Raw genomic sequence first — 11,159 nt, forward strand, 5'->3', positions numbered from 1 at the left:
GTCATCTTTCATTTCTTTGAGCAGTGTTTTGTAGTTTTCATTGTAAAGATCTTTCACATCTCTGGTTAGGAAGATGCTAAGGTATTTCATTTTTTTGTGGCTATTGTGAATGAAATTGTGCTTTTTATTTGAGTTTCTGTTTGTTTATTATAAGTGTATAGAAATGCAATTGTCTTTTGCACATTTATACTGAAACTTCGCCAAATTCCTTTATCAGTGCAAGGAGGTTTTTGACAGATTCTCTTGGGTTTTCAAAGTATATAATCATGTCATCTGCAAAGATGGATAGCTTGATTTCCTCTTTTCCTATTCGGATACTCCTGATTGCCTTCTCTTCTCTGGTTGCTCTAGTTAGAACTTCCAAAACTATGTTGAACAGAAGAGGTGAAAGCAGACATCCTTGTCTTGTTTTGATTTTGTTTAGCAGTATGCTGGCTGTGGTTTTCTCTTTGATGGCTCTTATTATTTTGAGGTATGTTCCATCTATGCCTAGATGTTCAAGGGTTTTTATCAAGAAGTGGTGCTGGATTTTATCAAAAGTTCTTTCTGCATCTAATGGTATAATCATGTTTCTTTTGTTTTTACATATGTTGATGTATTTAATTGCGTTTATGGTCTTATGAATATTGAACCAGTCATGTATCCCGGGGATGAAGTCTACTTGGTCATGGTGGGTGATTTTTGGTATGTGTTATTGAATCCGGTTTGCTAGGATCTTTTTGAGACTTTTAGCATCTATGTTCTTCAAGAATATTGACCTGAAGTTCTCTTTATTTGTCGGATCTTTACCTGACTTGAGTATCAATGTGATATTAGCTTCATAAAATGGTTTGGGGAGAGTTAGTTCTATCTTTCTCAATCACCTGGAATGCTTTCAATAGGATTGGTATCTGTTCCTCCTTGTATGTTTTGTAGAATTCTGCCGGAATGTCATCTGGTCCAGGGCTTATTTGGTAGGTAGTTTTCTGATGACATAGTCAATTTCCTGGATTGGTATTGGTGTATTTAGGGGCTTGATTTCTTCTTGTTTTAACCTGGGGAGTTCTCTGAGGATCACTGCATTGAAATCACAATGTCTGCACCACCCAGGCACTCTCTATGCCCTGTCTCATTTGTTTTGCTCTCTGGAAAATTTTTCGCCTAATATTCTTCTGTTTTACTTATTTGTTTATTTTTGAATTTTCACAATCTAATATGAATTCTACAAATAAAGATATTTTGTTTTGTTTGTTCTCTGTTGTTGCCCAATTTCTTAGAAAGGTATCTATCACCTGAGAGATACATTGAGAGTATTTTTATAGATGAACAGTCAGATGGAGAGAGCATGGATGGATTGTTGGAGCATGACGAGTGAATGAATACCCGGATGGATAGATAGACTGATGATAGTGATGGATGGATAAATGAATGATGGGATGGATGGATCAATGAATGATGGATGGATTACTGATGGATAGATGGATACTAGCATGAATTCATGTGTGAACGAGTGGATGTTGAATGGATGGACTGGTGGATATGTGAATATCTAGTTGATTGTTGTTGTTATTGTTTTGCCTGGTGTCTTGTTCTCTGAAAATCAGACACTTGGGGTGAATTAAAATCTAAAGACTGCGACCAGTCTATGCTTTCTGCAATCTTTCTATTTAGACTTCTGCCTAGAAAATTTTATTGTGGAGACTTCCTGCAGGGTGGTTTATCGGGGGTTGGAGTCCCTCTATGAGGGTTCACATTGTTCTCCAGTGTGTGGAAGCATGTGAATAGGATTTATCTGCCTGCCCACCTCAACAAGCACAAGGAAAAGGAAGACTCCCACATGGATTGGTTGTGCAAATCTTGTGCAAGTGCCTGGAAAAGATCTATATGAAGGAGGACACTTGTTCTTCCCTCCCCCATGTGGCTGAGGCCATTCTATATCCAGGGAAAAGCAAGCAAATGCCACTAGCTATTTGTCTAATTCCATTCTGTGGTCTCCAGGCCACATGGTTAATGAAAATTATCTGATTCTAGCAAGTGCGTGAATGTCTGCATTAGTTTTCAGTGTTGTTTATTTCACACCCTTGTTTTTCTCTTGTTCTTTCACAAACATTTTAGCGGGGAACTGAGGAATGCCATCTTATCAACTGATGGTGAAGTGCCATTTTGTCAAGGAGAAGCAAATAAGCTATTTTCAAAGGCTTGCCAAGCAATCTCCTGCCACAGGGCTGTGTGACCACATCACCAATAGTCTCCACTATTCTGAGGTCAGCTCACTCCTTCCCCATTCTTCTGGGAGATGCCAGCATTCACAATCTGGCTCTACCTTCCTTGTCCTTCTTAGTTCACAGCATAGAGGTCACATGTCCAGAATTCAGTTGGTGTCAGTGACCAGAGAATTTCCAGTCCTTTCATTGGGGGTGTAGTGGACACCAGGGATCTTTACTCCCAAGGCAGATCCTCCTGAGGCCTGGCCATCCACCTTCTGGATGGACAGAGCAATGGACTCAAAGTTTGTGTCCCCCCAATTCCAGATGTTGAAATTCTATACCCCAATGTGATGGCATTAGGAGGTTGGACCTTGGGAGGTGTCACACTGGCACCCTGATCTCAGATTTCCAGCCTTCAAAAACTGATTACTATGGTAAACTAATTTCTGTTGTTGGTAAAACACCCAGTCTATGGTTATTTGTTATAGTAGCCTAAACAGACCAAGACAGATGATGCCAGCCACTCTCAGACCACAGCTTGGCTCTGGGGCTACCAGACTGTCTACTGGATAATTAAGAGACATCTTGTGACTGCCTGGGCTGTGGGCAGGTTCAGCACTGCTGACCACAGTGATGATTGGGGTCCTCATGCCCCTCGTCCACCACAGGGAGAAGCTTACCTGCTCCTTAGTGAATGTATTCTGCATTTGCCTTACTTGGCAGGGTTGGAGACTTCTTCCGGCTAGCTTCTGTACAGCATGTCTGGAGTAGCTGCTGCCATTGCAGAGACCAAAGTCACCTTGGCTTGTCCTCACAGCACCTACAGTCTGGAATAAGTTCGACACTTATGCTCTTTCCTCATATCCTAAGGTAGCAAAATCACCTGTAGAACGTCAGCAAATGGTCTTTCCAGTACCAACCACATGACCCCATTGGGTCACTCATAGGGTGACTAATTCCCTCCCATCTCCTAGAGTCAGTTTTGTTCCTCTTGCTCCTGTGAAAACATTTGAAAGCACAGCTGAGTGTCCTGCAGTAGTCAGATGCCAGGTTAACTGATATGATTTGCAAGGTTTTTGGGTCTGGGACAGTGGGAAAACCCCTTCTGTGAGAACAGACACACACCCAAGGATATAAACCAGCTATACCTCTGATGGACTGTGTCACCTTCTTCAAGTGACCCAAATTCTCAGGGCTCCAGTGACTCAAGTCTGCATGATGGGACTGATCAAGCCAGACCTGAAGGGCATTCATTTTTAAACAAAGGCTGCAACCTCCAGTAAAACCAGGTAGCTCAAAGCACCACATCTCCTTTCTCCCTGTGGGTGTGCAGCTGGACTCTAAGTTATGGGCAGATCTGGCTCCCTTGTCTAAATGGATCCAGGATTAATGACAGCACAATAAACCTCTCTCTTAAAGAGATGTGGAAATGAACACCTTCACCCAGTTGCTTTTCTGCAGTCCTAATGAGCTGACAATGATGTGCAGATCCCCAGTGCTCTGTCAACATTTTGCTGAAATCTTTCATTGCCTTTGAATTTGCCCAAAGGCATCTCACAGATGTGTGCCCTCTGGAGCAGGTGGGAGGAGAAGGGGCCTGTTTACTTTCAGGCCAGGTAACCCCACATTCAACTCCTGTAATTAGATGCAAAAGAAAACTGTGATATGGCATTTTCCATTTCAACCCCACAGGAGAGATGGTGAGCCAGGAACTTTGATATCCAGGGATTAAATGCATTGCAGAAATGCCAATTAAGGAAGGTCATTTTTCACAGGGAATGCATTTTCCTCAACATGTTCAGTCTTTTGGGTTACAGAGAAGACTTCTGTGGCCAGGTGAGCCCTCTGAAAATGCTGCTCTTTCTACAAGTGACCTCTTGTTCCTCTGCCCATTATTACTCTCTCTCCACAGTGGGGATTATAGATGGGGCATTTTTCACACGGCCAGATGTCCGCCTTCACCTTCACCCTCACCCCTCTATAACAATCACCATCACTACTCCACTCCTCAGTAAGCAGAATGTCCCTTCTTGCTATAGCTCAGCCAGGTAACAAGAGCAGATGTTCTATTGACCACCCCATGTTTGAGGGCATGTGGCATGTTGAGAAATTGGTCCTAATTCTGCCCCCACTTCCCCTGTGTTTATGCCACCTGCCACTCACTTTTTCACTCCCTCTCACTGTGGACAGTGCTAACCACCCCCCTACAAACACATGCAGGACTCAGCCATGTAAACAGCTTTACCCAATGGGGTTTCCACAATGGTGACATGTCCCCCCCTCCCAAAATCTTGAAGAAGGCTGAAGAATGTTTCTGACTGGACAAGTCTGCTTTGGCTCCCATCTCTGTCTGCATGGGAAACAGTTGCCAGGTTTGGCTGGGGCCCCCAGTGGAGAATGTAGAATGTAAGATGCCTAGAGTAGAGCCATACAGAAAAACCTCACAAGATAAACTGACTTCAGACTTGTAAGAAATCACTCTTGTGTGTTGTTTTCAGCTACTGGTTTTGACTCTCTTACAGGACGTAAATGAATGTACTACATGGTAAGTGTCAAAACTGATATGATATTTCTCTGCTTCCAAGTCTGGTCATTTTTACTTTCTTGTCTTCACTCAGTGACTGTAATCTCATTTAAATGTCAGATTCAGGCATAGAGAGTAAAAAGGATTGAAGGAGGAGTCCAACATGCAGCAACAAATAATATCTGCAACATTCTGACTCTTTTAAATAATCTGTACCCTGTTTCTTTTTTCTACTGAGGGGTGTTCAACGCAAGAGACAGAAGAGAAAGTTGGGGGGTGCAGGCCAGGGACAAGCATGTGGCTGGGGAATGAAAGCCACAGTGCCATTTGGAACTTAGGAGTCCATGTTTAGCAGGAGCAGAGAATATGTGGTATTGTTGGAAAACCACCTTGGGAGATTGTGTCAGCATCCACTGCAGCTGAGCACACCCTCCCAATGACTGCATATACACTCACCAGAAATGCATGCACACCTCCACCATGGACCTACATGTTCTTTTTTTTTGTTTCAAAGTTTTTTTATTTTAAATCACTGAAAGAAATAAAATTATATTTCCAAAAATAGAGTAATCTCACAAACCGAGGAAAGCCAGGAACAAAAAGAACAAGTTAGTACATTTTCCTGAGAGGCAGATTTAATAGCTGTAGAATGAACTTTCTTCTTCCTAGCTTTTGTCAAACAAGAAATGTTCCTATTTCTAAGGCATCAAAAAACACTCTGAGTGCTATATAGATTGTTCAGGTACAAAGTTACAAGCCGTCTAATGGGGAGTAAAAAACATCAAAAGCTGCTACAATTTTCTTTAATATCAAATACTAAATTGCACTTCTACTGTTTGTGTAAATTTGAGAATTTCACATTCATCACTTAAATTTCAAAAATCTGATCTGATTTTATTAAAATCTTACTACTTCTTAGTAAGAATGTCCAAAGTATCTGAGCTGGCATCGCAATAACTGAAAGGGGCCAGCAGCAGGAAGAGCTGCTTTGATTTCACTCATCATCTGCAGCCAAAACCAGAATCAGGGGAGACTCGGATGCAGCTAGAAATTTATACTAAAGCTTAATTCCTAAACCACTGGGCCTGTCTGCAAAGGCAGATCAAATCCTAATGGTTCATAGGTAATACACAGAACAAAAGTTACAAAAGTCACTTTATAACTCCCAAAACTCTAAATTTACTCATTCCCCATACTTGGTTTCCCTCAATTTTATACTGCTAAATCTATTCCCAACCACTTCGGAAAGATAGTCAAGACAATGGTGAACATTTTTGTTCTACACATACTTGCTTGCTTGTGCTGAAGTTTTGATTTGCATAGTAATATAAAAGCTTGAATCGATTTTTCCCAAAGTTCCAATCTTGTGTTGTGAAATACTCAGTGCAAACCTCTGATGATTTCCCTAAGGCTTCTTTTTCAAGATACTTAAGTCAATTCATGTAACTGGTAACCATAAATTAAATCAATTTCTCGAAGATTTTATTTATTTATTTATTTATTTATTTTGAGTTGGAGTCTCACTCGGCCACCCAGACTGGAGTGCGGTGGCCACTCCTGGCCACCGCAACCTCGCCTGCTGGGCTCCGGCAATCCTTCCACTTCAGCTTTCTGAGTAGCCGGAATTACAGGCATGCGCTACCACGCCCGGCTGATTTTTTGATTTTGATTTATTGTAGAGATGAGGTCTCGCTGCCCAGGCGGGTCTCGAATCCGTGAGCTCAGGCAATCCACTCACCTCAGCTTCCCAAAGACATGGGATTACAGGCTGAGCCACCGAACCCATCCAGCTGGTAAAGATTCAGTAGGATCTTGCTGTGGGTTTGTCCTAGTTATTCGAAACATCTCTCAAACTTTATGAGTAGATTGCTATTCCAAAGCAAACTGGTGTGGGACCAAAATAAAAACTTCCATCCTGTTTCCTAGTGCTGCAGGGAGTTAGCCCTCTTCAGACAGCATCTCACTGGAACAGCACCTGGCTCCTGTCTCACATTCAGAAGGGCCTCATGACCCTAATAATGGCTTTGCTGAGTTGCAGGACACCATGATGTCTTCTACTCAAGAGATTAGCACAATCAGCACTCTTCCACCAACCAAGGGTGTAACTAGAATTACATTCTGGTTACATTATCCCAAGTCCTAATATGAAACAGCAACGTGGCCAAAAATGACCATGTTCAAATGAGATACCTGGTAACACAAACTTTTAAATCAGCTATGGTTCAGTCTCTTGTCACCAACCCGGGCACAAATAAATACACAATAGTCAACAAATTTGAGCTAGAATTGTGTTTAAACAATAAACAGGAGTGGAGGAATAGATAACAAAGACAATCTAAACTACTAACATTGATATAAATCAGGCTCTAGAGACTTCCTACTTTAGTGACTGCTATCTTTTAGTCTCCACAAAAACGTTAATATCCTGAGTTTTGTCAACATGTTTCTAAAATAATTTATGGGACACAAAAGCATATGAATGAATAAACAGAAGCAGTGGTACATAAAGTCTAGAACAGCCCACTAGCCAGAAAGAGAAATGTCACAAAAATAATATGAAAAGATATATTTAAGTGAAATAAGTTAAAGTTCAAACCTTATACTTTCAAGTTTTCTTAGACAAGTATTTTGGGAGATGGCATGGAGGTGATACCTTTTTCTAATCTTATGTGGTTAAGACCAAATACCAAAATGATCCCTCACAAGAAATGTTTTACTTTAAAACTCATGGCCCCATGGCAGTTAATTTGAACACAAAAGAGAAACTACCTGCTGAATTAATAATATTACTGATCCTTATCAGTAGTTTGTATCATCAAACTGTTAAGACATTTTGTTTACTAACCTGGCTGTGAAAACAGCATCCAAAAAAATGCTTACGTTACTAGCATCTGCAGAAACTAAAATGTTGGTACACAAGTTTCTCTAAACCACTGAGTTGTTTTTCTTAGGACAAAATAATGCCAATCTAATAACCCAAAGATATCCTAAATGTATAATTCTAATATGTTTTACTTTTTTAAAAACAATCTATTTGCTTCCTAAATGTATTTGTATTTTTAAGTCAATTGGCTTCATACTGCCTTTACGATGTGATTTTTTTTTTAATTAACCTGACATCACTACTTAAAAACATATAATTTTGGGGAAAACATTTTCCCCCAACAGCATATTAAGTTAAATTATGTTAAAACAAAGTCTCGGCTATACATAAAATCACTAATTGGTTTCTACATCTCTAAGAATTTATAACACATAACGTAGAATAAATTCACACAGATGGCATTCAACTTTTCTTAATCCAATTAATCATACCCATTAAAACAAAGAACCTTCTGCACAACATGCCAGTTTCCCATTCCTTTTATCAACTTTAAAAAGAAGCATTTCTTAGGAAGTTGGGATTTATTAAGAACATCAGGGTCCAGGATTTTTTTTTACCATATACCTCAAACATTTTTGGTTTGGGATTCTCACAGAAATCCTTATTTAAAACAAGACATCATCTCGCACCTTTGGGAGGCTGAGGTGAGTGGATTGCCTGAGCCCACAGGTTCAAGACCCGCCTGGGCAGTGAGACCTCATCTCCACAATAAATAAAAAAATCAGCCAGGCGTGGTAGCGCATACCTGTAATTCTGGCTACTTGGAAGGCTGAGGCAGAAGGATCGCCAGAGCCCAGCAGGTCGAGGCTGCGGTGGCTGGAAGTGGCCACTGCACTCCAGTCTGGGCGACCAAGTGAGACTCCAACTAAAAAAAACAAAAAACAAAAAACAAACAACAACAACAAAAAAAACAGATATCTGAATTGCATGGCTAATATTTTTAGCTAATCAACTCTTCAGTGGTGCTCCTAGAAAATAACCTCTAACGGATCTCTGAATAATGGAACAAGACAACTTTCAGCGATTTATATGAGTGATGTAGTTGGTCACACCTTTACAGTACAAGCCACAAGTTGTAAAGTCTGGAGAGGATGAGGTCTACTGTTCTGCATTATCAGACTCTGTTGTTGTATTCTCAGTGATAATGGGTTGCACGTTATCTGCAAGGTTGTGTGTATGCTCAAGAAACAAATATTTTAGTACACTTAATTCCTTAGCTATTTAACTTTTGCTTCCAATCGTTCATTCTCTTCTTTGAGTTGATTCACTCTTTGCAGTGTATCTTGAGCTTTCTGCTTGCTTTTCAACCGACTCTTTTTCACAGCCATGTTGTTCCTCTCTCTGCGTTGACAATACTCATCACTATTTCGATCCATGGTCAAACTCTTTTTGCTTTGCTTGCTTGGAGTCACAGCTTTGCCTCCTCCCTCAGGGCCAGTAGGCACCAGCTGAGGAAACTGCTGTAAGCCGCTGGCATGTGCTTGAGTATGAATAACACTTATTCCATTCACCCCTGGAGCACTGTTTTGCTGCGATATCTTGCTCATTTGGACACACTCCCTTGCCAATACAGAACAGGTAGAAATGAGAACAAGGTGATCAATGGTTTCTACGCTAAACTGTCAAAAAATCTTCACATGTACCTGGAACTAGATATTCCTCCCTTGTCCTCCAAAATATATTTTCCACTTAATTTCCTAAGTGAAGGTCAACATTTCAAAATATTCACACAGATGCTTCTCCCTTGCCCCAAATCTCTTCAGTCATTGGGATCTGACAATTCTACCTGCACCTCCAGCCCGCCCAACCTCAGGCAGCCTCCACTCCGAGCGGCCCACGAGGTGTGGCTGGACCTGACCTAGGCCTCACAGCCCGCAAGTCAGCGAGGAGGAGTGATGGTTACAAAACCAGCAGCCTCTGCCCGTTCCACCACCACGCCACCAGCTTCAAACCTACATGTTCTTAGCAGCACTCTTCACAGTTGCAAAAATTGAGAACCCACCCCAAATTCTCATCAGCAATAGAATGGATAAATGCATTGTGAGGTGGTCATACAGTAAGATACTACACAACAATGAAAATTCAACAACCTATAGTCACCCAAAAACTGCAGCAACACGAATCTCTTTACATAACTGTGAGTGGAGTAAACAAGACTAACATAATGCCACTGAATGACCACACTTGTATAGAGTCCAAAAAAGAGGAAATACACAGAGTTAGGGATCAGGAGTATAGACAATCCAGGATAATGCCTGGAAGGCCTTCCCGGGATGCTCCACAAATGCTGGTGCATTCTCCTTATTTACTTATTTATTTATTTATTTATTTATTTAGATCAAGGTCATGGCACAACCATGGCTCACCACAGCCTTAACCTCCTGGTCTTAGGTAATTCTCTCACCTCAGCCTCCCAAGTAGCTGGCACTACTGGCATATGTCACCGCACCTGGCTAACTTTAAAAAAATTGTAGAAGCAAGGTCGCCTGTGCTGACCAGGCTGGTCATGAACTTCGGCTCAAGAAATTCTCCTACCTCAGCCTCCCAAATTGCTGGGATTACAGGTATTAGCCACCATGCCTGGCTCTACTTTTTAATCTGAATGTTGTTTGCATGGGTGGGCTTTGTTTATAATAATCCTCATATATGTGGTCTTATGATATGTTCACTTTTCTGTGTATATGTGAGACATAAATTTAAAGTTAAAAAAAGGAGGGCCAAGTATGAACTCAAGTGGGGTTCAAACTCACCACCACCACTGCCACCCTCCCCACCACTATCATCACCAATACTATCATCACCCCTCCAACATCATCACCAACACCATCATCACCACCATTATTTCCCTACCCCATCACTGCCACCATTATCACTGCAAAAACCATAATCACCACCATTAACACCTCCCTATCACCATCATCATCATCATGATTATTGTCATCACCAACACCATAATAATCACCATTAACACCTCTCCACCATCATCATCACTAACAAAATCATTACCACCATTATCACCATCACCATCATCATCTCCAACACCCATCATCACCACCATTACCACTGAGAGGACAACAATAGATTTAGGTTAAGAGCATGCTATTGAGAGACCCAAGAAACCAAGAAACTTATTTGCTGTAAAAGTAGCATTTAGTTCACTATATTTCATATATCCCCACCTCATGTTTACTATATATTTTGTGTATTCCTACCTCCTGTATTTTATGAAATCTTAGTACTTTAAATCCTACCTCAGACCCCGTAGAATTAGGCATATGTCGGGTTTTAAGCAGTGTTTGTATTTAGAATTCTTGGGTTAAGCATTGTCAGCCCCAAACTAGCAGGCTAACTTATACTTTTACAACGGGATGTAAATGATAAAGCGATAAGCCTCTTTCAAACATTCCTACAAGGTGGCAGCAGACTCAGAGGAGCCAGCTCCTCTCTAGGTGGGCTTTATCACCGGTTTTTATCTCAGTGATAATTTACACGCAGTGGCTATGTAAACCTGCAGGAACAAAGACTTTTATAAAAGTAACCGCCTTGCTATAATAAACTTGCTATT

General features: G+C 41.0%; 1 pseudogene; it reads right to left on the minus strand.

The window, feature by feature from the left end:
- Positions 1 to 8,692: 8,692 nt before the first annotated feature.
- LOC103276567 overlaps positions 8,693 to 11,159 on the minus strand; it is a 3,359-nt pseudogene continuing 892 nt past the window's right edge.

This window comes from Carlito syrichta, unplaced genomic scaffold (genome assembly GCF_000164805.1).
Source record: "Carlito syrichta isolate Samal-C Ts95f unplaced genomic scaffold, Tarsius_syrichta-2.0.1 Scaffold316250, whole genome shotgun sequence".
Classification (NCBI taxonomy): domain Eukaryota; kingdom Metazoa; phylum Chordata; class Mammalia; order Primates; family Tarsiidae; genus Carlito; species Carlito syrichta.